The sequence below is a fragment of the Panthera leo genome, chromosome C1 (assembly GCF_018350215.1).
Source record: "Panthera leo isolate Ple1 chromosome C1, P.leo_Ple1_pat1.1, whole genome shotgun sequence".
NCBI classification, from domain to species: domain Eukaryota; kingdom Metazoa; phylum Chordata; class Mammalia; order Carnivora; family Felidae; genus Panthera; species Panthera leo.
This window is the reverse complement of record NC_056686.1, coordinates 73017611-73043961: the sequence shown is the minus strand read 5'-3', so window position 1 is coordinate 73043961 and position 26351 is coordinate 73017611. Positions and strand designations below refer to the sequence as shown.

General features: G+C 35.8%; 1 protein-coding gene and 1 pseudogene across 7 annotated transcripts in view; one reads left to right on the top strand and one right to left on the bottom strand.

The window, feature by feature from the left end:
* Window positions 1-26351, bottom strand: part of HS2ST1 (heparan sulfate 2-O-sulfotransferase 1) — a 169476-nt gene that overhangs the window by 50728 nt on the left and 92397 nt on the right. Inside the window, exon 1 of one of the 7 annotated variants that reach the window (XM_042952524.1) lies at window positions 1240-1318. The exons of the other annotated variants lie outside the window; for them this stretch is intronic. The gene's annotated coding sequence lies outside the window, so the exon portion shown is untranslated. Of the gene's footprint in view, window positions 1-1239; window positions 1319-26351 lie in introns of those variants that run through there. 7 annotated transcript variants of the gene reach the window in all.
* LOC122227793 lies at window positions 1075-1514 on the top strand (annotated as a pseudogene).

The following is a 26351-nucleotide window of genomic DNA, read 5'->3' as shown; positions in this document are numbered from 1 at the left end:
TGACTACAATGGAATTAAATTAACAAAATAACAGAAAAGACATTAGAAAAGTGCACTAATATTTGAACTAAACAGCAAGCTTCAAGTAATCCAAGAAAACATCAAAAAGGAAATTAGAAAAGCATTTTGAACCTAATAAAACTTAAATATACTGAAATTTCTAAGATGTAGCTAAAGCAATGCTTACAGGGAAACTTACCATATTAAAAAAGAAGGAAGGTTCAGGGGTGCCTGGGTGGTTAAGCATCCAACTCTTGATTTTAGCTCAGGTCATGATCTGACAGTTCATGGGATTGAGTCCCATACTGGGCTGTGCATTGCCAGTGCAGAGCCTGCTTGTGCATTGCCAGTGCAGAGCCTGCTTGAGATTCTCTCTCTCCCTCTCTCTCTCTGCCCCCCCCATCACTTGCGCGCTCTCTCTCTCTCTCTCTCTCTCAAAATAAATAAACAAACAAACCTAAAAAAAATTTTTTAAAGGAAGGTCTAATATCAATGAACAAGCTCTGTCCTAAGAAACTAGAAAGAGTAAATAAAAGCAGAAACCAACAAAACAGAGAAGAGAAAATACAAAAAAAAAATCAATAAAAACTGACAAATCTGTAGCCAAACTAATATGACAAAAGAAGAAAAGACAAAATTATCAATATCTGGAATAATAAGCCACTATAGAATATAAAGGAATATTACATATAAACAACTCTATGCCAAGACAACTTAAAAGAAATGGCCAAATTCCTTGGTAAACAAAAATTAACAAAGCTCACTCAAGTATAGATAACTGAATAACCTTTTATCTACTAAGGAAGTCAAATTTGTAGACTAAAAACCTTCCCACAAAACAAAGAAACATCTTCCCAAAGATAAAGCAATGGGCCCAGATTGCTTCACTAGGAAATTCTACCAAACAGTCAAGAAAAATACCAACTCAGCACAAACTTAAAGAAAACTGAAGAGAGAAAACACTTCCCAACTCATTCTGTGAAGCCAACGTTACTGTGATACCCAAAACGAGACAGATATTACAAGACACTACAGAGCTGGAAGGGCAGTGCAATGAAGGGCCAGGTGGCAGGATCTCACAGGCTGACTAGTACCTTCTCCGCCTTGCTTGTATGACCTTTAGCAAAATCTGAAATGGCAGGCGGTAAGGCTGGGAAGGCTCCCAAGGCCAAGACAAAGGCAGTTTCCCACTCATGGAAAGCCAGCTTGCAGTTCCCAGTGGGCCATATTCATGGACACCTGTAATCCAGGACCACCAGTCTTGTACGAGTGGGCATGACTGCCTTGGTGCACAGCACAGCCATCCTACTGTACCTCACCGCAGAGGTTCCTGAGTTGACAGGAAATACATCAAAAGACTTGAAGGTAAAGTGTATTACACCTCCTCACTTGCAACTTGCTGTTTGTGGAGACGAAGAATTGGACGCTCTTATCAAGGCTGTAATTACTAGTGGTGGTGTCATTCCACACATCCACAAATCTCTGGGAAGAAATGACAACAGAAGACTGTTTAAAGGATGCATGGATTCCTTATTATCTCAAGACTCTAATACTCTTTTTTTTTTTTTTTTTTAATGTTTATTTATTTTTGAGATGGAGAGAGACAGAGCATGAACGGGGGAGGGTTAGAGAGAGGGAGACACAGAATCTGAAACAGGCTTCAGGCTCTGAGCTGTCAGCACTGAGCCTGACGCAGGGCTCGAACTCACGGACCGCGAAATCATGACCTGAGCCAAAGTCGGCCACTCAACCGACTGAGCCACCCAGGCGCCCCTCAAGACTCTAAATACTCTTAACAGCTGTCTGGTGTTGGTGATTCCAGGGGACTGTATCTCTGTGAAAAACACAATTCTGCCTTGTAATTCCATTTGGTCAAGCTGGAAGTTTAATTAGCTTTCCAACCAACCAAATCTCTGCATTCAAGTCTTAACCATGTTTAAGTGTAACTGCGGCTTCAAAAAAAGCTATTGAGGGGCACCTGTGTGGCTCAGTTGGTTGAGTGTCCGACTTCAGCTCAGCTCATGATCTCACTGTTCATGAGTTTGAGCCCCGCATTGGGCTCTGTGCTGACAGCTTGGAGCCTGGAGCCTGGAGCCTGCTTTGGATTCTGTGTCTCCCTCCCTCTCTGTTCCTCCCCTGCTTGTGTTCTGTCTCTCTCTCTCTCTCTCTTTCTCCCTCCCTCAAAAATAAATAACGATTAAAAAAAAATTTTTTTTTAAGCTATTGATTCTGACTGAAGTAGTGCATTTTTGACTTGACTGTTTTTAAACAACTGTTTGGATTTTAATTGTGAGGCAGAAGTTACAGTAACAAACATTTGGTTCTATACAGGCATTATTTCCACTCCAGTGGATAAGCTCAATAAAGATTATATGCCCCATCCCCCCCCCCCCACCAAAACACTATAGAACAAATCCCAGACAAACACAGAGGCAAAAATTAACATTTAGTTAAGTGAGTACAATACATAAAAGGATAATCATCCTACCCATGTGGGAATTCAAAGTTGGTTTAACATTTGGAAGTCAATGTAATTCATCATATTAACAAACTAAACAGAAAAACCATATGATCATCTTAATACATGAAGGGAGGGGCGCCTGGGTGGCTCAGTCAGTTAAGCATCCAACTTCAGCTCACATCATGATCTCAGGGCCTGTGAGTTCAAGCCCTGCCTCCGGCTCTGTACAGATCAAAGTGTGTAGCCTGCTTCATATTCTATGTCTCCCTCTTTCTCTGCCCTTCCCCAACTCTTGCTCTGTCTCTCAAAAATAAACGGTAAGACAACAACAACAACAACAACAACAACAACAAAACACATGGAGGGAAAGCATTTGACAAAATCCAACATCCATTCGTGATCAAAACAAATCAGCACAGAAGGTATAGAAGAGAATTTCCTCAGTGATAAAGGGAGACCTTTGAAAAGTCTATAGCTAACATCATTATTGAAATACTGGTGTTTTTACCCTAAGATTAGTAGTAAGGCAAGAGTGTCCATTCTCACCACTTTTATGCAACACTGTCCTGGAGGCTCTAGCCAGTGCGGTAAGGTAAGAAAACGAAATAGTGGCACATAAAGAGCAAAAAGTAAAACTGCCTTTTGCTGCAGAAAGCACAGTTGCTCTGCAGAAATTCCTAAGGAATCTACAAAAGACCTAGGAGAATTAATGAGTTTAGCAAGGTTACAGGATACAACAATCAGTAACACATGACGATTTATTTCTATACACTAATAACAATCATATTAAATTTTTCAAAACTACCATGTAAAATACCATAAAAATATGAATAAATTTTCAAAAAGATACATAAGACATAGTAAGACATTATAAAACATTGCTAAGGAAAATCAAATAAGACCTAAATAGAGAGATACCATGGTTCATGGTTGAAAGACTATTATTAAGATGTCAATTCTCTCTCGAATTTATATATAGATATATAATCAAAATCTTAGCGGGCATCTTGGTATAAATATTAGTTATAACACAATCATAAAACTTACATGGAAATGCAAAGGCTCTAGAATAGCTAAAACAATTTTTTAAAAGATCAGAATTGGAGAACTTATAGTAATTTATCTCAAGAATTATTATCAAGTTACAGTAATCAAGACATTGTGGTATTGGTGTAAAGACAGACATCGAGATTAAAGAAACAGAACAGTTAATCCAAAAATACAACCACACATACATGATCAATTTATTTTTTACAAAGTTGGCAAGGCAGTTCAATGGAAAAGCTGATCACTTTTTCAACAAACGATACAGGAACAATTGGATAGCCATAAGTTTAAAAACATACTTCATAATACGTGGAATTCTCACTTCACACTACATAGAAAAACAAAATCAAAATGGAACATAGACCTAAACATAGGAACTAAAATTATAAAACTTCTATAAAAAATATGATCCTAGTAACTTTGGGTTTGGATTATTTCTTAAATATATCATAAGCAAGAACTACAAAAGCAAAAATCAATACATTCAACTTCACTGAAATCAAAAGACACAAAAATTAAAAGGAAAGCCACAGAGGAGGAGGTAATATTTGCAAATTATATAACCAACAAAAGCTCTGCATCTGGTATGTAGAGAAAACAACCAATCTCATTTTTTTTTTTTTTTGAACGGACAAGATTTGGACACTTCCCCAAAGGAGATACAGATAGAAGATAAGAATGTGAAGAGATATTCAAAATTCCTACTCATCAGGGAAAAGAAAATTAAAAGCACAAGGAGATAACACATGACTTATATAAATGGCTAAAATTAAAGAATGACCATACCAAGTCTTCACAAGAATGTGGAGAAAATGGTTCTCCTGAACAGCTGGTGGGAATGTAAAATTGGACAACTACCCTGGAAAACAGTTCGAGAGTTTCTTAAAAAGTCAAACTTACATTTGACCACAGAACCCAGCCACTCCATACCTACGTACTTAACCAAGAAAAATAAAAATGTATACCCAAAGTCTTGTAACCAAATGTTCACCTTTATTTTTAATAGTGCCAAACAGAAAACATCAATATGTTCATCAAATAAATTACTAAACAATTGGGGGTATATCCATACAATGGATTACTACTCAGTAAAAAGGAAAAGACCTATTGACAAATACACCATGAATGAATTGCAAATATTGTGCTAAGTTAAAGAAGCCAAGCCCCACTCCCCCCCAAAAGAATACATACTGTACTATACAGTAACAAAGAACAAAGCTGCTAGTTACATAAAGTTCACCATTCGGTCAACTGTTCATTCCCAAACTAGATTATAACACGTTATATTTAATATTTTAATTGTATAAATCAATGATACATGAGTGCAAAAACTAAGAGTGCTGTTGCTTCCATGAAAATCAAATGGGATACTGTGGGAAGGCCAAGTAAAAATTGCTCTTGAATCCGATATCGACAAGACAATTGCAAAAGACTTGAGAAAACTGGAGATCTAGCTTGCTTTGCAAAGGATTAAGTTTTTTTTTTTTTTTTTTTTTTGGTTACTTATTAAAGAAGCCCAAAGTGGAAAATACAGACTAAGTATTATAGTAAGTGTGCTTTATAAAACAAAAATAATGTGGAACTCCCACAAGCAGATTTATAGTCAAAGAAAAAAATTTATTTTGTAGTTTTGATATGTGCATGAATGAATGCACTTATTACAGATTTTGAAATTAAAATATTTAAGGTACAATTCCTGCATGCATCAAACAACAAAATATGGGCTTAATCCCATTGAATAATTTAGCGTCTTTTTTGAGTTTACCTTTTTCTATTGCAAAAGCTAATACACTCCTGAAAAAAATGGATTCACAAAACCAGAAAGATGAAGAAAATAACATATAAGTTCCTCATTCAAATATAACCCTTGTAAATATCCAGGAACATTTCTTCACTATTTTTTTTTCCTATGGTTTTATTAAACAGTAATCATAACATATAACCACTTTTGTATCGGCCTCTTCCCATGTTTAGAAACATGTTATTTTTCCCTTATCACTGAAAAAAAATGGCCATTTCTAAGACTCGCATTTGGCACAGGCTTTTCAAATCACAGAAGCCACACATGTACATACTAACGTATACCTGTACTAAGGTACAGAGAGAGCCATTCATTTCTCTTCTTGAATTGAAAATCAGATATTAAAGACAGTATGAATTAAGAAAGGCTAAAAACTGGATTCCTAAAAGTGTCATCCTAGGCGATAGATAACTGCTACTTTAAGAAACAAGGTCTGGGGGCGCCTGGGTGGCTCAGTCGGTTAAGCGGCCGAAGACTTCGGCTCAGGTCATGATCTCACAATCTGTGAGTTCGAGCCCCGCGTTGGGCTCTATGCTGACAGCTCAGAGCCTGGAGCCTGTTTCAGATTCTGTGTCTCCCTCTCTCTGACCCTCCCCCGTTCATGCTCTGTCTCTCTCTATCTCAAAAATAAATAAACATTAAAAAAAAAAATTAAAAAAAAAAAGAAAAAAAAAGAAACAAGGTCTGACCTATTATTCCTCCCCTTTATTCTCATTTATTACCTCAGCTTATTTAAATCTATAAAAGCAGCTTCTCTGAAAGCCTGAGACAACCAGAAAATCGCTGCTAACTCAAATAACAACCTGTGGCATTAGCGAAGCACTTCCCACTTCAAAGAACAGTAAAAAACAATGACCTCTGTGGAGTTTCCAAAAGGAGTTTCCAAAACACCCTCCTTTATGTGTAAAGACAGATATAAATTCTGACATCTCAGGCCTGGTGTCTTAACTGCCACTTTCCTATGTTTGCATTCTAGGGAACCAATAAAAAAAAAACATATGATAAAGATGACAGGAATAGTTAATGGTGTCAACTAGAAAGCTAAGAGGAAGTACAGCTGTAATGTCCAAAAATGTGGGCACCGCCCAGAATTGCTGCTTATTTAATGGCCTCTATGTTCTTATTTTCTAGTTCCATATAACAAAAGTTACACACATTTCAGAATTATGGGACTGAATAATGCTATTATTCAATACTATAAAACTTTTCTCCTGCCAGGTGTTTTAGCCTATTGATTGGCAAATATTTGTTCTAAGCTCAACTTTCAATGGTTCCACATAAATTTCAAAGCTTAACCGCTCTGAGGCTTAAAATACTAGCGTATTCTCCAGTTATTTCCCAAATTTTCTAAAATAAACATTACTTCTGGAACCCACAGAAAATTTATTCTCACAGAATATATTATGGCACAAATATAGTCACTCAGCTGAAAGATACAAAATACTATATATTTCTATACATGCATTTTGTGGCTACATACACACTTTTGTTGATAAATACTAACGCTGATATAGAGAATCAGAGATGATGCCTTTAGTAAAGTCCTATTTTAGAAGCATTTTTATGTATATAAAAACATAAACATCCACTTTTTGAATGAGAAAGACATCTTTTTAGTTCCAAATGACCATACTCACAGCAGGGCACAGACTAACCATGCAGGATACGAGGCAGGACTGTAACAACAAAATACTTATTTTCACTTCTGACTACATAAGAATGTAATAAACAACAAATCTCCATCAGCGGTTTAAGACAGAAAAAAAGTAAATCCAGTAGTTGTTTTGCTTTACTACAATAAATTTGAATAAATTTTTTTACTGATTGCTAAATCAGTTAAAGTAAAAGGCACTTTAAACAGGTTTACCTGGTCTCATAACAGGATTCAAGCTAAAAGCCTTAATTTAGAATCACATATAAAGTAACACTAAAGACTAGTCCTTACAATGCTAATCTTAAAAGTTTGACAGCTCTCAAAGTTACAGAATTTCTTACATTATACCCAGAAATCTAGGTTATTACCCCTTCCCATCAGCCCTACTCCATACAAAATAGTGTTAAATTACCAGGAAGATCCTCCCTAGTATGACATCTTTGCCTTGCAGTATATTTTGAGTTAGAAGGCACAATGAACAGAACTGTTTTCTGTATGGAGACATTTGTTATATCCATCTCCTTACACAAATATGTGGCTTTCCACAGGCAAAATTTCATCTTGAAAGGTGAAAAGAAAGGAGAATAGACAAGAACATGGCTCCTCTTCACTTGCATTTATTTTTTTGAAGTTTTATTTATTTATTTTGAGAGACAAAGAGAGCAAGCAGGGAAGGGGCAGAGAGAGGAGAGAGAGAATCCCAAGCAAGCTCTACGGTGTCAGTGTGGAGCCCCATCTGGGGCTAGAATTCACCGACAGCGAGATCATGACCTGAGCTTTCAAACCCAAGAGTGGGATGCTTAACCGACTGAGCCCATCCAGGCCCCCACTTTCATTTTAGATGGCCACCATGAAAAGAGCTGGGTTTTAGTAAGGATGCACTCATTTTTTTCATGTGGTGTAAAGCTTAGAAAAAAAGTTGGTTAAGTGTCAGACTCTGGATTTTGACTCTGGTCATGATCTCACGGTTCATGAGTTGGAGCCCCAGTCAGCCTGCACTGAAAGTGCAGACAGAGCCTACTTGGGATTCTCTCTCTCTCTCCCTCGCTCTCTGCCCCTCCTCCTCCTCCTCCTGCTACCAGGCTCTTGCATGCACGCTCTCACTCCCTCAAAATAAATAAACTTAAAAAAAAAAAAAAGTCCGGAAAGGTAATTCCTATGAATCATATACTTTTTACACAGTATTTCATTGAACATATTCCCTAACATACATACAGTATTATGTATAATAAATACAGTATTATAAAATACAGCCAATTATAATCTATTTAATGATGACTATGGAAACACATAATCTCCAATGAATGACACATTTATCATCTTGGTTTTTTAGAAGAACTAAGTGATACACAAGTTCTCTTCACAAGAAGTTAATCTGTTTTGAAGGAAAAAGGTTTATATGTTTAGACATGTTTTGTGGGCAATGCAAGAGAGCACTTTTTCTCTATTTAACACAGCTAATGCCTATCTCTCCAAAAATATTAAAAGGAGGCACGCATAAAAAGAAAATGGGCTTTTCATTTTTATTTTAAAAATAATAACTGCTGTAAAAAGAGCAACTGCAACTCAAAATAGATTAAAGACTTAAATGTAAGACTTGAAACTATAAGACTTAAAAGAACACATAGGGAAAAAGCTTCATGACATTGGTCTTGGCAATGATTTCTTAGCTACAACATCAAAAGCACAGGCAACAAAAACAAAAATAGACAATTCAGACTACATCAAACTAAAAAGCTTCTGCACAGCAAAGGAAACAACATTAAAAAGTAACATATGGAATGGGAGAAAATATTTGCAAGCCATATATCTGAAGGAACTCCTATTAACTCAGTAGCAAAAATACAAAAGCCCAATTAAAAGATGGACAAAGGACTAAATAAACACTCCTCCAAAGACATACAAAGGACCAAGAGGTACAGGAAAAGATGCAATCACTCACCATCAGAGAAATGCAAATGAAGTATCACAACAAACAACAACAAAGAAGTATCACCTCATACTTGTTAGGATGAACATAACGAAAGAATGAAAGAAAGAAAGAAAAAAAGAGAAAATAGTAAGTATTGAATGGAGTGTGGAGAAACGGCAATCCTTGTTCACTACTGGTGGGAATGTAGAATGGTATAACCACAATGGAAAATAGTATGTAGGCTGCTTAGAAAATTAAACAGATGATCCAGCAATCCTACTTCTGGGTATTTATCCGAAAGAATTGAAATCAGGCTCTTTGTGCTCACATGTTCACTACAGCATGATTCATAACAGCCATGAAGTAGAACAACCTAAATGTCCACCCGTGAATGAATGAATAAAGAAAACTTGGTGTATACGTACAATGGAATAACATTTAGTCTTGAAAAACAAATGAAATCCTGTCATACACAACAGTATTGATGACTTCGGGGGATGTTATGCTAAATGAAATGAACCAGCCAGAGAGGGCAAATACTGTATGATTCCACTTATTCCAAGTATCTAAAGTAGTCAAACTGACAGAAACAGAAAGTAGAATGGTGGCTGCCAGGGGCTGAGAGATGGCAAAATGGGCTGTTGTTGTTCAGTGCGTATACAGTTTCAGTTACGTAAGATAAAAAAAGTTCTAGCGATCAGGCGTACAACAATTATGCTTAATAGTTAATAATGTACTGTACCCCCCAAAATTTGTTATGAGGGTTAAAAAAAAAAAGGCTCATGATTATTTTTGCCAATTTACTTTTTCCATTGAAAATTTAAAAACGATTTACAATTGTACACAACAGGTATTTTATTAAAATTATAGATTACCTTGAGAGGAAAAAAAGCAATATATTCAAGTGGTTCAAATATTAAGAAGTATTTTTAAATACTTTTTGTGCAACAAAAAGTCTCAAGAGGTCCTGTTCCATCTGCCCAATTTTCATTCTTCACAATATGTAACCATATTACTGAAGGTATTAGTTACACCTTCAGAGATCGTTTTATGTAAATATGAGCAAAAACTAATAAATACCTTTTTGACTCAAATATTAAGATAACATATACTTTACCTTGCCTTTATTTCTTTTAAAATTTTTCCATATCAAAACATAAAGAACTTCCTTGTTCCTTTTTTTTTCTTTTTAAAGTGGCACAGCACTCCACTACGTACATGTACCATAATTTATTCAATCAATCCTACTGATGGGCATTTAGCTGGTTTCTATTCTTTAGTCATAATAAAAATATTTTGGTATAACCTGGTACATACATCAAGTTATGGAATTTTTCAGATCCTTAAGAACAATAGTAAGAATGCTAAAGGCTTTAGGTATAGAAACTCTTTTTTCTTTTAAATATTTATTTTTGGGCGAGCGCAACTGGGGGAGAGGCAGAGAGAGGGAGACACAAGATCTGAAGCTGGCTCTGTGCTGACAGGCTGACAGCGGTGAGCCCAAGGTGGGGCTCGAACTCATGAATTGCAAGATCGTGACCTGAACCAAAGTTGGACGCTCAACCAACTGAGCCACCCCAGTGCCCCGAAACCCTCTTTTCAACAGGTTTGGCTGACACAACCCTTCAATAAATTTTTTTCTCTTATCTATAAAATGGAGGATTGGGGCTGGATTATATCTCTATGGTCTCCATAATTTTTACTGGACTTTCCATAACATCTATCACATATAATATTTTTAGCTTTCGTTTTATAAACTTCAATTAATTTTATTGAACTTATGTTTTCCTTTGATATTTAATTTAACATTTTTTCATGACAGTAACCTTAAAAGTCAATGTTAAAATATACAAGAGTAGTTTAATTACTTACACGTGTAATAAGTTTCCAAGATGGCACCCCCAAACCCAAAATAAAATGCATGTACTGTTAATTATATTATGTGCTTAAAATAATTATTTCAGTGGTAGTGACTGATATACACATCTGTACTTTCAATGCATTTCACTATTTTCCTTAGTAATAAAAGACTCAGTTTGAGGTAATTGCTGGGTGTTAACAGCACAGCATACTGTCACAGAGCAGATCAAAGCCACCCAAATCATACAAATGATCCTGACCTAACCAAACATAATTTGGTAACTTTTTTTTCTTTTTAAGTAGGCTCCACACTCAGCAGGGAGCCCAATGCAGGACTTAAACTCACAGCCCAGAGATCAAGACCTGAGCTGAGATCAAGAGTCAGACCCTTAACCAACTGAGCCACCCAGGCGCAGTAAAGTGTATGTCTATTTATAACTAAAACACCACTGGTTAAAATAAAGTATATTGATCACTAATTCTACAAAGCTATTCATTGTCATCCTTCTCTTATAAAAGCAACCAGAATCAAATTGTACTACATGAACTGAACACTGACCAAGAAACAAGCTCCCAATAAAATGTTAAATGAGAAAAGAGGCCACAAAAATATATAGACAGTAGAATCTCACTTTTAATAAAAATTATACACATACAACACAATATGTTGTGAGTAGTACAAGCTGGTACAATCACTCTGAGGGCAATTTGGCAATATAAAGATGTGTACCCTGTGCCAAGCAATTTTATTTCTAGGCACCTACTAGAAAAGTATTTGCTCATGTGTACAAAGAAACGAATAATTATGTCGACAGCTGAACTGCTTAAAATTGGCAAAAAAAAAAAAAAAAAAGATTATTGGGTGAAAATGCAAGCTGTATACAGAATGACACATACAGTATGTTAAACATCTCTGCAAATAAAAAATATTTTTTCTCTGGTTATATACATGTGAGTAAAACTGTTTACCAGAAAAATAGTAGATAAATACACATCCAATATATAATCGCTTCTAAAAGAGAGACGGGTATCAGAATTAGAGATGGTCATCAAAGGGAGTGTTAGCTTTATTTGAAATTTATATATTTAAGAAATAATTTCTGTAATTTAAAAAATGTTGCAGTGGCTAAATGTCTGGAAGTAAGTATGCCAACATGTTAATATTTCATAATTCTGATAGGAGTGATTTATTTATGCTTTTCTGTATTCTCTTAATTTCTAAAATGTGTTTTTAAAAGAAAAAAAATTTTTTTGAGAGCAAGAGAGAGAGCTCATGTGCGTGAGAGAGTGAGAGCAGGAGAGAGAAGCAGATGGAAAGGAAGAGAGACAATCTTAAGCAGATTCCACGTCCAGCTTGGAGTCCAACATGGGGCTCAATCCCATGACCATTAGATCATGACCTAAGCCGAAATCAAGAGTTGGAAGCTTAACCAATGAGCCACCCAGGTGCCCCCAAAGAAAAATATTCAGTACAACTTATGTACGGATTTATTAAGCCAGAGAATTTTATTTTACAATTACAAACATGCAGGACAATAGAAGGACTAGAAAACATTTTAACTTGTGCTTTTCAACAGCAAGATATGTTGAACAATTACAATAGTTATCCAACTTGCAAATCACCTTAGCAACCTTCAATAGCTGTCTCATATCACAGGGAGACATTTTTCACTTTCGAAGCAAAAGCAAACTATCACCAAGATAGTCACTATTCAAAGTATTATTTAATTAGTAAACATTCAGGTACCTCTTTTCCCAGAAGATGAGCACATTCAAATGACAAAAAAGCAAAAGTTGGGAGCAGATAAAGAAAATGTCAGTATCCGTGAATGTGATAAATTAGATAATCAAAGAAATAAATGAATTTTTATTATTAATTTCATTAGAAGAGGGAAAAAAAAAACACTTCAATTACCAAAATGTATAATATGTCATTTAACAAATACTGTTGGGAAATGATGTGACATATACAAGTGAATTTTCCAGATAAATGGAACTCACCCTTTTAAAATCAAAACCTTTCAATTTAACCATTCTGATGAAAATCCCTCAAGAATTACATACCCCCCCCCTGTGGTTTAAAACACACATACTGCACATAACCAAGGTTTTCCTTGAAAACTATAGGTCAGTATTCACTCATTCACTCATTCATTTAGCAAATTAGATCTGTCTTCAGAGAGCATGCAATCTAGATATTCTAGTCTTGATATTAGTCTGATTAATTTTACAGTTAATTCATCAATTTAATTAAAAATAAAATCTACAAAAATGGAAATTCTTAAGCACTTTTTCACTTCATTTCAGTATTCTCTTCCACTCTTTCCCTAAACAAATCTTCTAGCCAAACTGTTATGCCCCCATAACCTAGTCCATGCTTTCATATCTTTGAGCCTTTGCTCAATATTCATTCCACTTGGAATATACTCCCTCCAACTGCTGTCAAAAACCTACTCATCCTTCAAAGCCTATCTCAAATTCCAACTATGCCATGAATGGTATTTCTTATTTTCCCAATTAAATCAATGGTGCCAAAAACAAGATATTCACTTTCCTCAACAACTTGTATTACTTCCTAAACAACAGTACAGAATTTTAAATCCTTCTGGGAGAAAAGATTTACAGAACAAACATTAACTCATTTCAAACTAATTAGTCATGGATCATACTCAAGATCCTCACTTGTAAAATATATAATGTCAAACTTACAAACTTATTGTGAAACTTGTAATATACATATATGTATGTATGTGTGTATATATATGTATATATATGTGTATACACACACACACACACACACACACACACACACACATATGAAGTATCCATATCAATGAGGATTATATAGTAGATGCATAAAAAATGATCAATATAATCCACACTACAAGTGGAAAACCAAGTAGAGAAAATGCTTGCCAAATTATCATGACAATATCCTCCTTTAACAGGCATGTACGAACATCAGAAAATCTGGGCCATGGAACTCAACCATGTGATATCTCTAAGAGAAAAAAGTAACTTGCAACAAGAGCTCCCTTATTTGAGTACATGAACACTCTGAATCCTAAAGGAGATAAGTTTTTCAAGAAAAAAAATATTTAAAAAAATGTTTAGAAGCAATGCTTATAATATGAACAGGTCAATGCCACTATTAAAAATTATTCATGGGTATATTAGTTTCCTATTGCTGCTGTAATAAATTACCACAAACTTTGTGGCTCAGGAACGGAAACATGAGAAGTCCTAAAATCAAGGTTTTATCAAGGCTGCTTTCCTTCTAGAGGCTCTAGGGTAAAGTCCACTCCATAGAAGCTTCTTCTAAGCTTCTAAGGGCTCTCTCTATTCATATCTTGGCTCATGGCCTCTACCCCTACCTTCCAAGCTAGCATCATAGCTTCTTTAAGTATCTCATTATGACCCCTGATTCTATCTTCTCACCTCTTTTTCTGACTCTGACACTCCTGTCTCCTTCTTGTAAGGACCCTGGGAATTACACTGAGATTACCTAGATAATCCAGGATGATCTCCCCATCTCAAAATGCTTGATCATGCCTGAAAGTCTCTTTTGTCATGTAAAGTAACATATTCACAAGGTTCTGGGGGACTATTATTCAACCTACCACAATAGGTATTTTTATCTCTTTAATTTTATAAAGATTACTGACACTAATTCTTTGATCCAATTTTAAATAATCTTTTAAAAGGAAAAGCTTACTATAAATTCTCGGTAAAACTGATAAAATTTGTAACGTATTTGAAAGTTCAAGATTCTTGTAAAAGATTTTGATTTCTTGGAGCCTCACTCTACTAGCCTGATAGACTATAACTGCATTTTTGAAAATATAGTTCATTAAGTGGTCACTTACTAACACATTTACAACTTCAGGACAATTTTAGTGAATTTAAAATCCCATAATGAAAAGAATAACAATTGCTTGAAGAATAAAATGATCAATCCATTATTAATTTATTTTCTTCCCTTTAGCATCCGGGAAAACCATACATAATAGTTACCTTGGAGTCCCTATGTCACAGAAAATGAAAGAAAAAACCAAAAAACAAAAAACACAAACCCTAACTGCTCTAGGATAATGATTTTCCAAGTGTACAATATATATTGGCTATTTCCTGTAATACTAACATTTCCAATCTCAAAGAGTTCACAATTTGTCATGGAATAATAACTTACTATGACCGTCTTCACTGGTATCTCATTGAGCCACTTACAAAAAATCCCATTTTTAACACTTGGAAACAAATTAAAAGGTAGGTAGTAGTCTACTCATTTTTTAGATTTAATCAAGATTAAGAACTACTTCCCCTGTAAAAGCAGCAAGAGAAAAACAGCTAGTTAGGAACAATGAAATCCCCATAAGGCTATCAGCTTATCTTTCACCAGAAACTTCACAGGTCAGAAGGAAGTGGCAAAATATATTCAAAATGCTGAAAGAAAAACATCAACCAAGAATATCTGACCCATCAAAGTTATCACTTGGAATCCAAGGAGAGACAAGTTTTCCAGACAAGCAAAAGCTAAAAAAGTTCATCAATATTAAATCAGCCTTACAACAAATGTTTTTATTTTTTAAATTAAAAAATTTTTTTTTATTTTAGAGAGAGAGAGCATAAGCAGGGGAGGGCAGAGGGAGATGGAAAGAGAGAATCCTAAGTAGGCTCCATGCTCAGTGCTGAGCCTATCGTGGGGCTCGTTCCCCAGCTGGGATCATGACCTGAGTCAAAATCAAGAGTCTGATGCTCAACTGAATGGGCCACCCAAGGCACACCTTACAAGAAATGTTAAAGGGACTTCTTTAAATGGGGAAGGTGGGGGTGGGGTAGGGGGAGGAGAGGGAGACCATAAATAACAATAAGAAAATTATGAAAAAAAATATCTCACTGACAAAGGTAAGCATATAGTAAAGACCAAGGACCTATATAGCTAGTATGAAGGTTTAAAGACAAAAGTAGTAAAAATATCTAGATCTACAATAATTAGTCAAGGATACAGAAAATAAAAAGATATAAAATAGGACATCACAAACAAACTGTAGGGGGAGGGGAATAAAAATGTAATGCTTTGAAAATGCACTTGAACTTAAAAGACTACTAACTTAAAATAGACTGCTATATACATAAGATGTTATATATCTTGGTAACCATATATATATGGTATATATATCTTGGTAACCATAAATCAAACACCTATAATAGATACACAAAAAATAAAGGAAAAACCATATAAACATAACACCAAATCTCAATGGAAGAGAAGAAACAAGAGGAGAAAAAAAAGAAACAAGAGGAGAAAAAAGAAACAAAACTAAAAAAACAATCAGAAAACTGACAAAATGGCAACGAGTATATAAGAGCACTTCATATTCATACTGCAGAGTCTTAGTAATGTAGTTTACCATAGGAGTCAGCCATTTAACTCTAGCAGAAAATTCATATTCCTCTCTAGGAAAGATTCTTCATTACTGATTATCTCTGAACAGCCAAAGGAGTTCTTGTAGTTGATTCATTCTAGTTTGCCAAATATATGCCAATAATCCCCTTGAGGAATATTTATGAATAAAATGATAACAATGTCTGAGATATGCTACAGAGGGAGGCATAAATGAAATAAGATTGTATGTGAGTTCATATTACTGTATCTTGGTGATAAGTATACAGGGACTTATTTTACTATTCTAGTTATGTCTCTTGAAAATGATTCACAAATATATATAATCTCAGCTTTCATAACTGATTAAAACTTTTAAACAATGGCATTTATCATTATTATTTTTCAATCTAGAGGTTCATCATAATTAGAAGATTGGGTTTACAACACACTAAATGGATTAGGAAAACCAAAGACTGGGAATGAGTCAGATGAAAGGGAGAAAATTATTTTTATAAAGGGCAGTAATCACAGATGGTCAAATGGAACCAGCTGTTCATCCATACAATCTGTGGGAGTTAATCTGGAGCCTATTCAAAACTTTTAATTACACTGGTCTTCCAATATATACATTTCATAGCTTTTTAGGCCAAGAATATCTGTTGTTGGGACTACCTTCATTATCAAAATAACTGGGGGAGGGAGGAAACAGCAATAAAAAGAAAAGGAAAATGCATTTTTAAAATCTTTTTGTTCATGTTTATTTATTTTTGAGACCGTGCACACAAGTGGGTGAGATGCACAGTGGGGGACAGAGGATCCAAAGCATGATCCGTGCTGACAGCAGAGAGCCTAATGCATGCAGGGCTCGAATTAAGGAACTGTGAGATCATGACCTAAACCGAAGTCGGATGCTCAACCAACTAAGTCACACAGGTGCCCCATAGAAAATGCATTTTTATTCAAACTGAGAACTCAGAATAAATAGTAAGCAAGACCATAAATAATGAGAATTCTGACTACTTTGGGAATTAACCCCTGATAGTAAAGAGCTATCCTAACCAATCTAGAATCATCTACAATATTTGCTCTGAGATAAAGCAAATAATTTCCTATAAACATCTATAAGTGAATCAAAATAATAAAATAAAGTCTCAAATATATCAATAACAGAAAGAGAGAGGACCTTAATTCTGTCTTAAAGTTAGTGGTTCAAATTAGAGCTTTAATTAAATTAGCATTTTAATATTCAGCTCCATTTTTTACCTTTAGAATTTATGCAGAATTAGGAAAGAGAACTGACACACCAGTTACTCCAAAATAGATGAATTTTCCTCCAATACTGTTCATAGTACTAATATCTTCTTCAAATATAGAGAAGTTTATACATTTCAGTTGCACATCATCCAGTCAATTTTAGTTTTTCTGTGATAGTCAAAAATGTTCTCATGAGTCTGGTATTCTCAGTCCACTCATGAGCAATCCTTTTGGTATGAGCTATTTGCACAATGATGTTTATTGATTAACTGAGACACTTAAGAACAACTATGTTCTTAATTTTCTTCAGCTATCATCATTGGAGTCCTAGTCAATAGATCACAGAAGTTTTTACATTTTAAAACTGACCTGCAATCATTTTTAATAATTAACCATGTGTAATTCAATTCTCTCTTGTGACAATGAAGAAAGAATGGTACACTGAAGCAGTAAATTATGCCATAAAATATTAGAATTATAGTATCATGGTAGCAGGGTGGAACATTTTCCATTTTAGAGGACTAACACCTGCACTTTTTCATTTGTCCTTTAAAAAACTGTCACTCAAGGGGCACCTGGGTGGCTCTGTTGGTTGAGCATCCAACTTCAGCTAAGATCACGATCTCATGGTTCGTAGGATCGAGCCCCGTGTCTGGCTCTGTGCTGACAGCTCGGAGCCTGGAGCCTGCTTCAGATTCTGTGTCTCCTGCTCTCTCCGCCGCCCCTCCCTCGATCATGCTCTAAGAATAAACATTAAAAACATTTTTTTAAATTGTCACTCCATATTTTTAACTTTTCAAACTCTGCCATTTTCATTATCTAAGCAACGTTCTGTTTGTTATGATTTTAATTAATATTGCAATAGTGCTTTAAATCAGCAAATCTTAAACAACTGTATAGTGAATATTTGGTCACAGTTTACAAACTAGGAAAGATCTTCGAGAAGTCCTACTCAAAGTGCTCATTTGAGAGCAGATGAGGACCCTGTGCCTGAGTGTAAATTAAATTCGCTCCTTTCTAATCAACAAACGCTGGCTACCAACACCAAAAAATTTTTTTTTCCAGCCCAATTCAATGGTGCACTAGTGCTTTAGCTGATTTACATTCTGGCACTAGCACCACATGTCCTCACGGACTGGTAATAAACATTTGTAGACCGGCAGGCAAGCAACCCATGGACCACACTCTTGAGGTGCACTGTCTTACAGATGATCTAGTGCAGTGGTTCTCACTTCTGGCTCCACAAGAGAATCAACCGGGAAGTGCCAGAAAACAGGAACATCTGGGCCCTGTTGCAGAGATTCTGATTTAATCAGTACTGGCTGAGCCTGGGGCATAAGTACTTTTGCTGATCTAGGCTCATCCCATTCTACACATGATAACCCTGAGGCTAAGAGAGCCAACTCATTCCCAGCTTATGAGACCTGAGAATCACAGAACCAGCTTTCAGTGCAGTAACTTTTCACTACACACCGAACATAAGATTGGTTACAATTATTACAGCACTATTTTATATTCAGGATATTGGAAAAATGGTAACGTTTGTGAGATTTTTGCTAACTATTGAAATAAGGGACAATAAAGTATAAAGAAAGCATGATACGGTTAAATTTAGGTTATCTAATTTTTTTTTAATGTTTTTTATTTTTGAAGGAGAGAGAGAGAGACAGAGCATGAGTTGGAGAGGAATAGAGAGAGAGGGAGACACAGAATTCGAAGCAGGCTCCAGGCTCCGAGCTGTCAGCACAGAGCCCGACGCAGGGCTTGAACTCACAAACCACGAGATCATGACTTGAGCTGAAGTCGGAAGCTTAACTGACTGAGCCACCCAGGGGCCCCTAGGTTATCTAAATTTAAGTTAAATTTGGGTTGTCTTCCTTAAGATACAAATAAATTTCTGTTACCTGAGATAAATGCAAAAGGGGACATTACTAAATTAAATAATCTGTGCTTTTCTTCAAAATACTGACATCAATTCTCGAGCAGCAAGCTATTAACAAATTAACTTGTTTTAATGTCAAGTGTACATATGTTTTTTTCTAATTTGAAAAGATCCTATTAGCATCAAAGGCAAATGGACTTTTATACCTTTCTCTCCTGATTTAACGCTCAGTGTGAAAACAGTCAGCCAGCTTCTCCTGGCCAGCAATGAGGATGTTTTCAATAAAGAGCCCAGGGCTTTGTAACTCTTTCTATAACGCCTATAAACCAGCGAAAGCATAGATGGGAGCAAGCTAGAACTTATACTTGTACCTGCTGGAGTGCTTTGTTTCCCCTGCATTTGAAAATAAAACTGTACATTGATTTTTCTTTTTTTTTTTTTTTTTTTTTTTTTTCATTTTTACTGAACTACTTTTCTTCTGGGGCATGAAACCAAGAAGCAGTATATATGTTATAAGTGAAACTCAGTTCTACTTATAAGACCAATACATTTAAACCTGGCCTTTACCCATTTGTATGTGTCATATGAAAATGTTTCTTCACCTTTTGGAGCTTCAGCTTCCTGATCTGGATAAATCTTCTAGCCACTATCCCTAAGTGCCCTGCCCTAGATGAACTGGGTGCCTCTCCTTTTTATTTTAGCCTCTAATATACAGAGAGCTATCTCATTTTAATGAGGCTACATGGAAAAATTAAAGAAGAATATAAGATAGCATGTAACCTTATAACAAGTATTCGACTGTGTGGTTCAGGTAGTAAAAACTATACATTTCAGAAGAAAGGGGGACAAATGAGACCTAGGATTGTTTTGTACACGAGATGGGATCTGACCTGGGCTTCGGAAAATGGGTAGAATTTCAAGATGGAGGAAAGCAATGAAGCACGGTGTATTTAGTCTGCTGGAGCTGCTATAACAGAATAACACAGACTCAATGGCTTTAACAATATACATTTATTTCTTATGATTCTGGAGGCGGAAGTCCAAGTTCAAGGTGCCGCTGATTTGGTTCCTGGTGAGAGCTCTTTTTCTGACTTAAAGATGGCCATCTTTTTGCTGGTGGAAAGAGTTCTCTGGTGTCTCTTCCTCTTTTTAAAAGGGCACTAAATCTTCTCATGAGGGAGTTAATGCCAAAAAAATATCCAGAAATAATGTAAGGAAGTATTTTTTAATATTGTAAAATAAAACTAATCATCTCCCAAAGGCCCCATCTCTAAATACAATCACACTGGGGGTTAGGGCTACAAAATATGAATTCTGGAGGGATACAATTCAGTCCACAGTACAGTATTCCATCAGAGAAGAATAACATTACTGAAAGCATAGAGGTGGCAATGAATACAGCATGTTAATGGAATTAGGCAGAGACTTCTTTAGATCCAATGAAGCTTGGAATACAGTAGAAAATTCAAGGGATATAAAGAATGGGATAAAATTCTGGGAGATCTAGAAAACTAGTTTAAAATTTGACAACGCTAGAAATAAGGAGATACCAAATGTCACAGAACAATGCAGTGACAAAAGGAAAACATTCGTTGAGGCTAGCATGGCAAAAAAGAAGCATGGCTTGCAGTAAGAGTTCCCAAAAACCCCAAATGAAAACTTTAAATCAACATGTGCCCATATTAACTCTGTATACAGGGGGCCTAGAGACTCAAGAGTTGAGATGGCCTAGGGATAGGTATGAACTTGAGATGTAAACAACATTGTCACCTGTAGTCAAATTAAATGTTAAGGAAGTTATAGAACAACCTCAAAGTTGGAAATCTGGGTAAGGACTACTTAGATACTTTATTTTTCACAATCACTGTTTTTGATTGACTTCTCTCAACCATCATCATCCTCATCCTATCACGATCAAAACAAAATACAAAAACAACCAAATACCCTTTGCACCAGCCCCTCTCCCACCACAATGAATTTAATCTAAAAGAAAACACTTGGGTACGTTTGTTTCTGATGTCCAAACTGAAGATGCCCAGTTCTTTTTTTTTTTTTAAGTTTATTTATTTATTTTGAGAGAGAGCATGAGTGGGGAAGGGACAGAGAGAGAGAAGAGAGTAAACTCCAAGCAGGCTCTCCATGCTGTCAGCACAGAGCCTGATGCAGGGCTTGAACTCACGAACTGCGAAATAATGCCTGAGCTGAAATCCTGAGTAGGATGTTTAACCAACTGTTCCCCATATATCCAGTTATTTCAACCAGGAATAGAACACTAGAGCAAATTTTGTTTTGTTACCTTTGTATAAAAGAGCCTCTGATTTCAGTAGAGGTTAAAAAAAAAAAAACTGTACTTTTTAGTAGAAACTTACTTTTTAATAGAAAAATAACAAAAGAATAGTGGCACTATATTTCAGAAATAATCAGCTTTCCTATTTTTACAGTAGTTTTTTTTTTTTTTTTCCCCCCATATAATCCTTTTCAACCATTGAGTGTAAAAATGATGGGCCATTATTACCTTTAGCTCTTGGTAAAGAACAACAGTATCTTAGTCCATAGGATCTTCCACTCAAATAGAGTATATGCTTTTTAGGAAATCCTTTAAAATACGTTGCCATCTCCCAAAATTAGACTGCAAGTGTGTGTGTGTGTGTGTGTGTGTGTGTGTGTGTGTGTGTGTATGTGTGTATCCAATCCCACTGTTAAAATTTCCAAACTGGGAAGTTTTAATTCGCTTTATAAATCTTTCCATTTACTTAAAGGGTGGTAAACAAAATAATGTCAGTTTCATGTGGAAGAATAGAGAGCAAAATCTCTTTAGAAAAATTCCCTAAACTGAATATACCCACCATAAAGGAAATATGGTGTTATTTGTGGGAAAGCTCTTCAACAGTTATCCAAATTATTTTTTAAGACAGTAGAATTATTTTCTTACCCTAGTAAAGTATTTTGCAAATAAATAACCAAATAAATACCAAATAAATAACCAAATACCAAATAAATAACCAAATAACCAAATAAATACCAAATAGATAACCAAATAACCAAATAAAAACAGAAAAATGTGGCAGTGCTCTGATTTGAAGGGTGATTTGAAGCCCAACAGGCTTCTACCCTGGCTCTCAGAGCTGGCATTGAGGCACATTTATTTGTAAGACTCAGAGATTACCTGGTACACTATTTAGAAATCACTGCTCAGATTTATCTCAGTTGGGAGTTTCAATCTGGAGTTCTCCCGACACGAAAATCATTTGACTGGTAGAGATATCTGAACGGTCTACTTAAGTAGTCATTCTCTAGTGTTATCCTGTATTGTTTGGCCCTTCAAAGGAATCTTTGAAGTAGGAGGGAGTTAATGCCAGAAAATATCCAGAAATAACATAAGGCAGTATTACTTAATATTGTAAAAACTTCTGTCCCATTCTGGTAACAAAAAAAAAAAAATTTCCCTTCTTCTCAGTTGAGGATCTGTAACGTTTTATCCCCATCAGTTACTGAACTTTACTCCTGTGGTTTGTATTACAAAACACCACCTTTTGGAGGTGCCTGGGTGGCTCAGTTGAACAGCCACCTCCTCATTTTGCCTCTGGTCATTATCCTAGGGTCATGGGATGGGCCCTGCACCAGGCTCTACACTGAGAAAGGAGCCTACTTAAGATTCATTCTCTTTCTCTTTCTCTTTCTCTCTTTCTCTCTCTCTCTCTCTCTCTCTCTCTCTCTCTCTCTCTCTGGGCACCTGAGTGGTTCAGTTGGTTAAGCATCCGACTCTTGATTTTGGCTTCAGTCATCATATCATGGTTTGAGAGTTCAAGTCCTGTATCAGACTATGTGCTGACAGTGGGGAGCCTGCTTGGGATTCTCTCCCCCCCTCTCTCTACCCCTACCTCCCCCTCCCCTGCACATGTTCTCACTCTCTCTTTCTCTCAAAATAAATAAATAAACTTAAAAAAAAAAAGATGTTCTTTCTCTCTGTCTCTCTCTCTTTCTTTCCCTCTCACTCTGCCCCTCTCCCTGGCTCACACACTATACCCAGAGGCATTTACTAAATTCTCCCAGTTCCAAATTAGATTTTTGCTATGATAATTCAATCACAAGCATATACAAGTGTATACTTAAAGCAGTAACATAAAACTTACAAAAATATCAGTTTTAGAATGGACCCTAGAAACCAAATAGTATCTTGTACTACCTTGTATCCAAAAGCATTTCTATTTCAATGGCAATAGTCACCATTTATTGAGGGCATAATATACAACATGGTATTGGGTACTTTATCCTTTATTAATCCTTACAGCAATCCCATGAGATACATTTTATTATACTTGTCTTGTAGTTAAGGAAATTTTAAAAGCTATTAAGTTTCTTACTCAAGGTCACAATAGTTCCTAAGTGGCAAGGCATTCAAACCCAGATATGCTTGGTTCTAAAAAAGGACTACAAATCTCTCCATTTCACCATTAATCCTGACAGGAATCTTTATACAAACAATTGCTACCAAAAGGCTTTATAACAACGCTCTCTCCATTGTTAATAGCTGTTAGCTAGCTCTTGCATTAGGCTGAAATTTGTCTCCCTGTATCTTCCATATCCATTATAGTCCTACTTTTGTCCTTTGAAAAAAACCAGAACTTAAATAATGCCTCCTGATGACAGCTCTTCAAATATTAAAAATTTAACATACCTGCCCTTTGTACTATTCCCCTCCTTCTCCAATTTCTTCAATGGCTCTTCATCCCTTAGTTTCTCTACAATGGATTATGTTGCAGTAGCATGACCAAAAAAGATACATTTAAATCAAAATCCTGATAAAAGAATAATGTTCTAAGTGCAGGAAAAAGTACACTGCTTGAAAACAAAACAAAACAAAAAACAAAAGCCAGTAATACAAATGAATACCTTAGTAACTCAATCCTCCCCAGTCTGTTTTTCATTTCATATCCTGTGTATCAAATTTTCTTACAGATATGAATGTTAGGAGAAATGTCCATTTATCTTATTCAACATATCCTTATTTGTGTGCCTGGTAAGAGCTAGGTACTATGCACCCTGTTGAGGAGAGAAACATGAATAAAACAAAGTTCTTGTCCTTAAGGAATTCCAAGTCTGGTATTATCAAGATATTAGCATGTGCCTCAGTTTTATTCCGTTCATATAAACACACAAAAATTATTACTTTTTATGCAAGTGACAGCACATTATACATACTATTCTCAACTCTTGTTTTTAAACATATCTTAAAGAACATCACACATCAGTTTATGGAAGCAGTTGTCCTTAACACAGCAGCACAGTATTCCTCAGAATGCATGAACCATAACTTATTTACCCACTGATCTGCTAATAGACATTTAAGATGTTTATAATCTTTTATTACAAGCAATTGCTGCAGTGAATATCCTTGTAAATACATCATTTTGCATAAGTACTTATCTCTAGGATAATTAGAATTTGTGGGTAAATGGGTATGTACATTTGTAATTTGATACATATCCTCAAATTACTATCCATAAAAGTTACACCAATTTCTGCTATAACAGAAATTTCTGTTCTGCTATAATACTCACTTTGAAATGTGAATTTTTTGCAACATAACTGATATGCTGGGATACAATGTGAGCACGACACAAACTTTGTGTTTGCTTATGGACTGACCTGATCCCTAAGAAGCTCTTGATAAATACAGAAAAATGCACCCAGAACCAAGCAAGGTAGGAATACACAAGTTGCATACACCTCAAACTAAACCAGGTACCTCAGTTTTCTGCTTATGTCACGAGTCACACTCATTCACATCTGATACTGCCAAGTTTCCATCCCATTTCAGATAACCTTCCTTCTGCCACTTCACAGTAACTCCCAAGGTGCTACTCTTCCAACGCCCAATGCCCAGGCACCCTGCCCTGTGTTTTTTTATTGCACGATTTTGCCTATTAGCATAGTGATTTTTAGGAACACATATGTCAAATTATGGTACAACTGAACGTACTCTCTTGTAACAACTTTTGAGGATGTCTGTTTTCCACTACCTATTAAAAAAGCATATTGGAAATATTTTAAATCTTATTAACATGATAGATAAGAAAGGTACCTTAGGGTTAACTTGCATTTCAGTTGTATTTTTAATATGAAGAAAAACTGTCCGTAAGAAATAAAAATAGTCATTTTGCCACTTATTAAAACTAGTGAGGAGCGTCTGGGTGGCTCAGTCGGGTAAGTGACCGACTCCTGATTTGAACTCAGGCCATGATCTCACAGTTGGTGGGATCCAGCCCTGTGCTGGGCTCCCGGGGCTCCGGGGTTCCAGGGCTCTGTGCTGTGTCTAAAGCCTCCTTCAGATTCTCTCTCACCCTCTCTCTCTACCCCTCCCCTACTAGCACGCACACCCATGCACACTCTCAAAATAAATAAGTAAACTTAAAAAGCTCCAAAACAAACAAAAGAGTGAATTATTTGTCAAATTAAAATAATCTGTCAAAATATACCTACCGACTTCAGCCATTCTACTACTTTTCCTTTCTAATCTCTCAAAAAAAGAATTTTAGGAATCCTGTGCCAAAATAGTATACCTGCTCCCTCCACACACATAAATTATCTCAAAGTATAAAACTGTCACTTTCAGACTGTTGTGTGATCTTCAGCACCACATATTACAAGAAGAATGACTAACATTTCCTAACAAAATAAAAGAGAACAAAACTTCCGGTTGAAATATACAGTTAATGAATCTGTGTTATCAACACGTGTAGGAAATAATATTGTCAACTACCAACTATGAGATGGGTCTTATACATGACAAGTAAGCTGAGGACCCTGACTTAAAAGGTACAGTACTTCATTATTTCAAGAAGTGATTCATTAAAGACAGAATCTTTATATGGCATACAGTTACTGGCTGAAATAATGAATCAATACCATGTGGTCTCTAAACAAGGTGTAAATTCAGCACTTCTTGCAAGCTCAAAATAAGAGTTGTGGGGAGGGCAGATCCAGAGGGCTGGAAGGATGGGCCCACAGGGGATCTATTTGTATGTAATGAAAAAACTTCATACTTAAGGACAAACCTTTAGGTTTGTACAGATAAAACACTCTCCACTAAA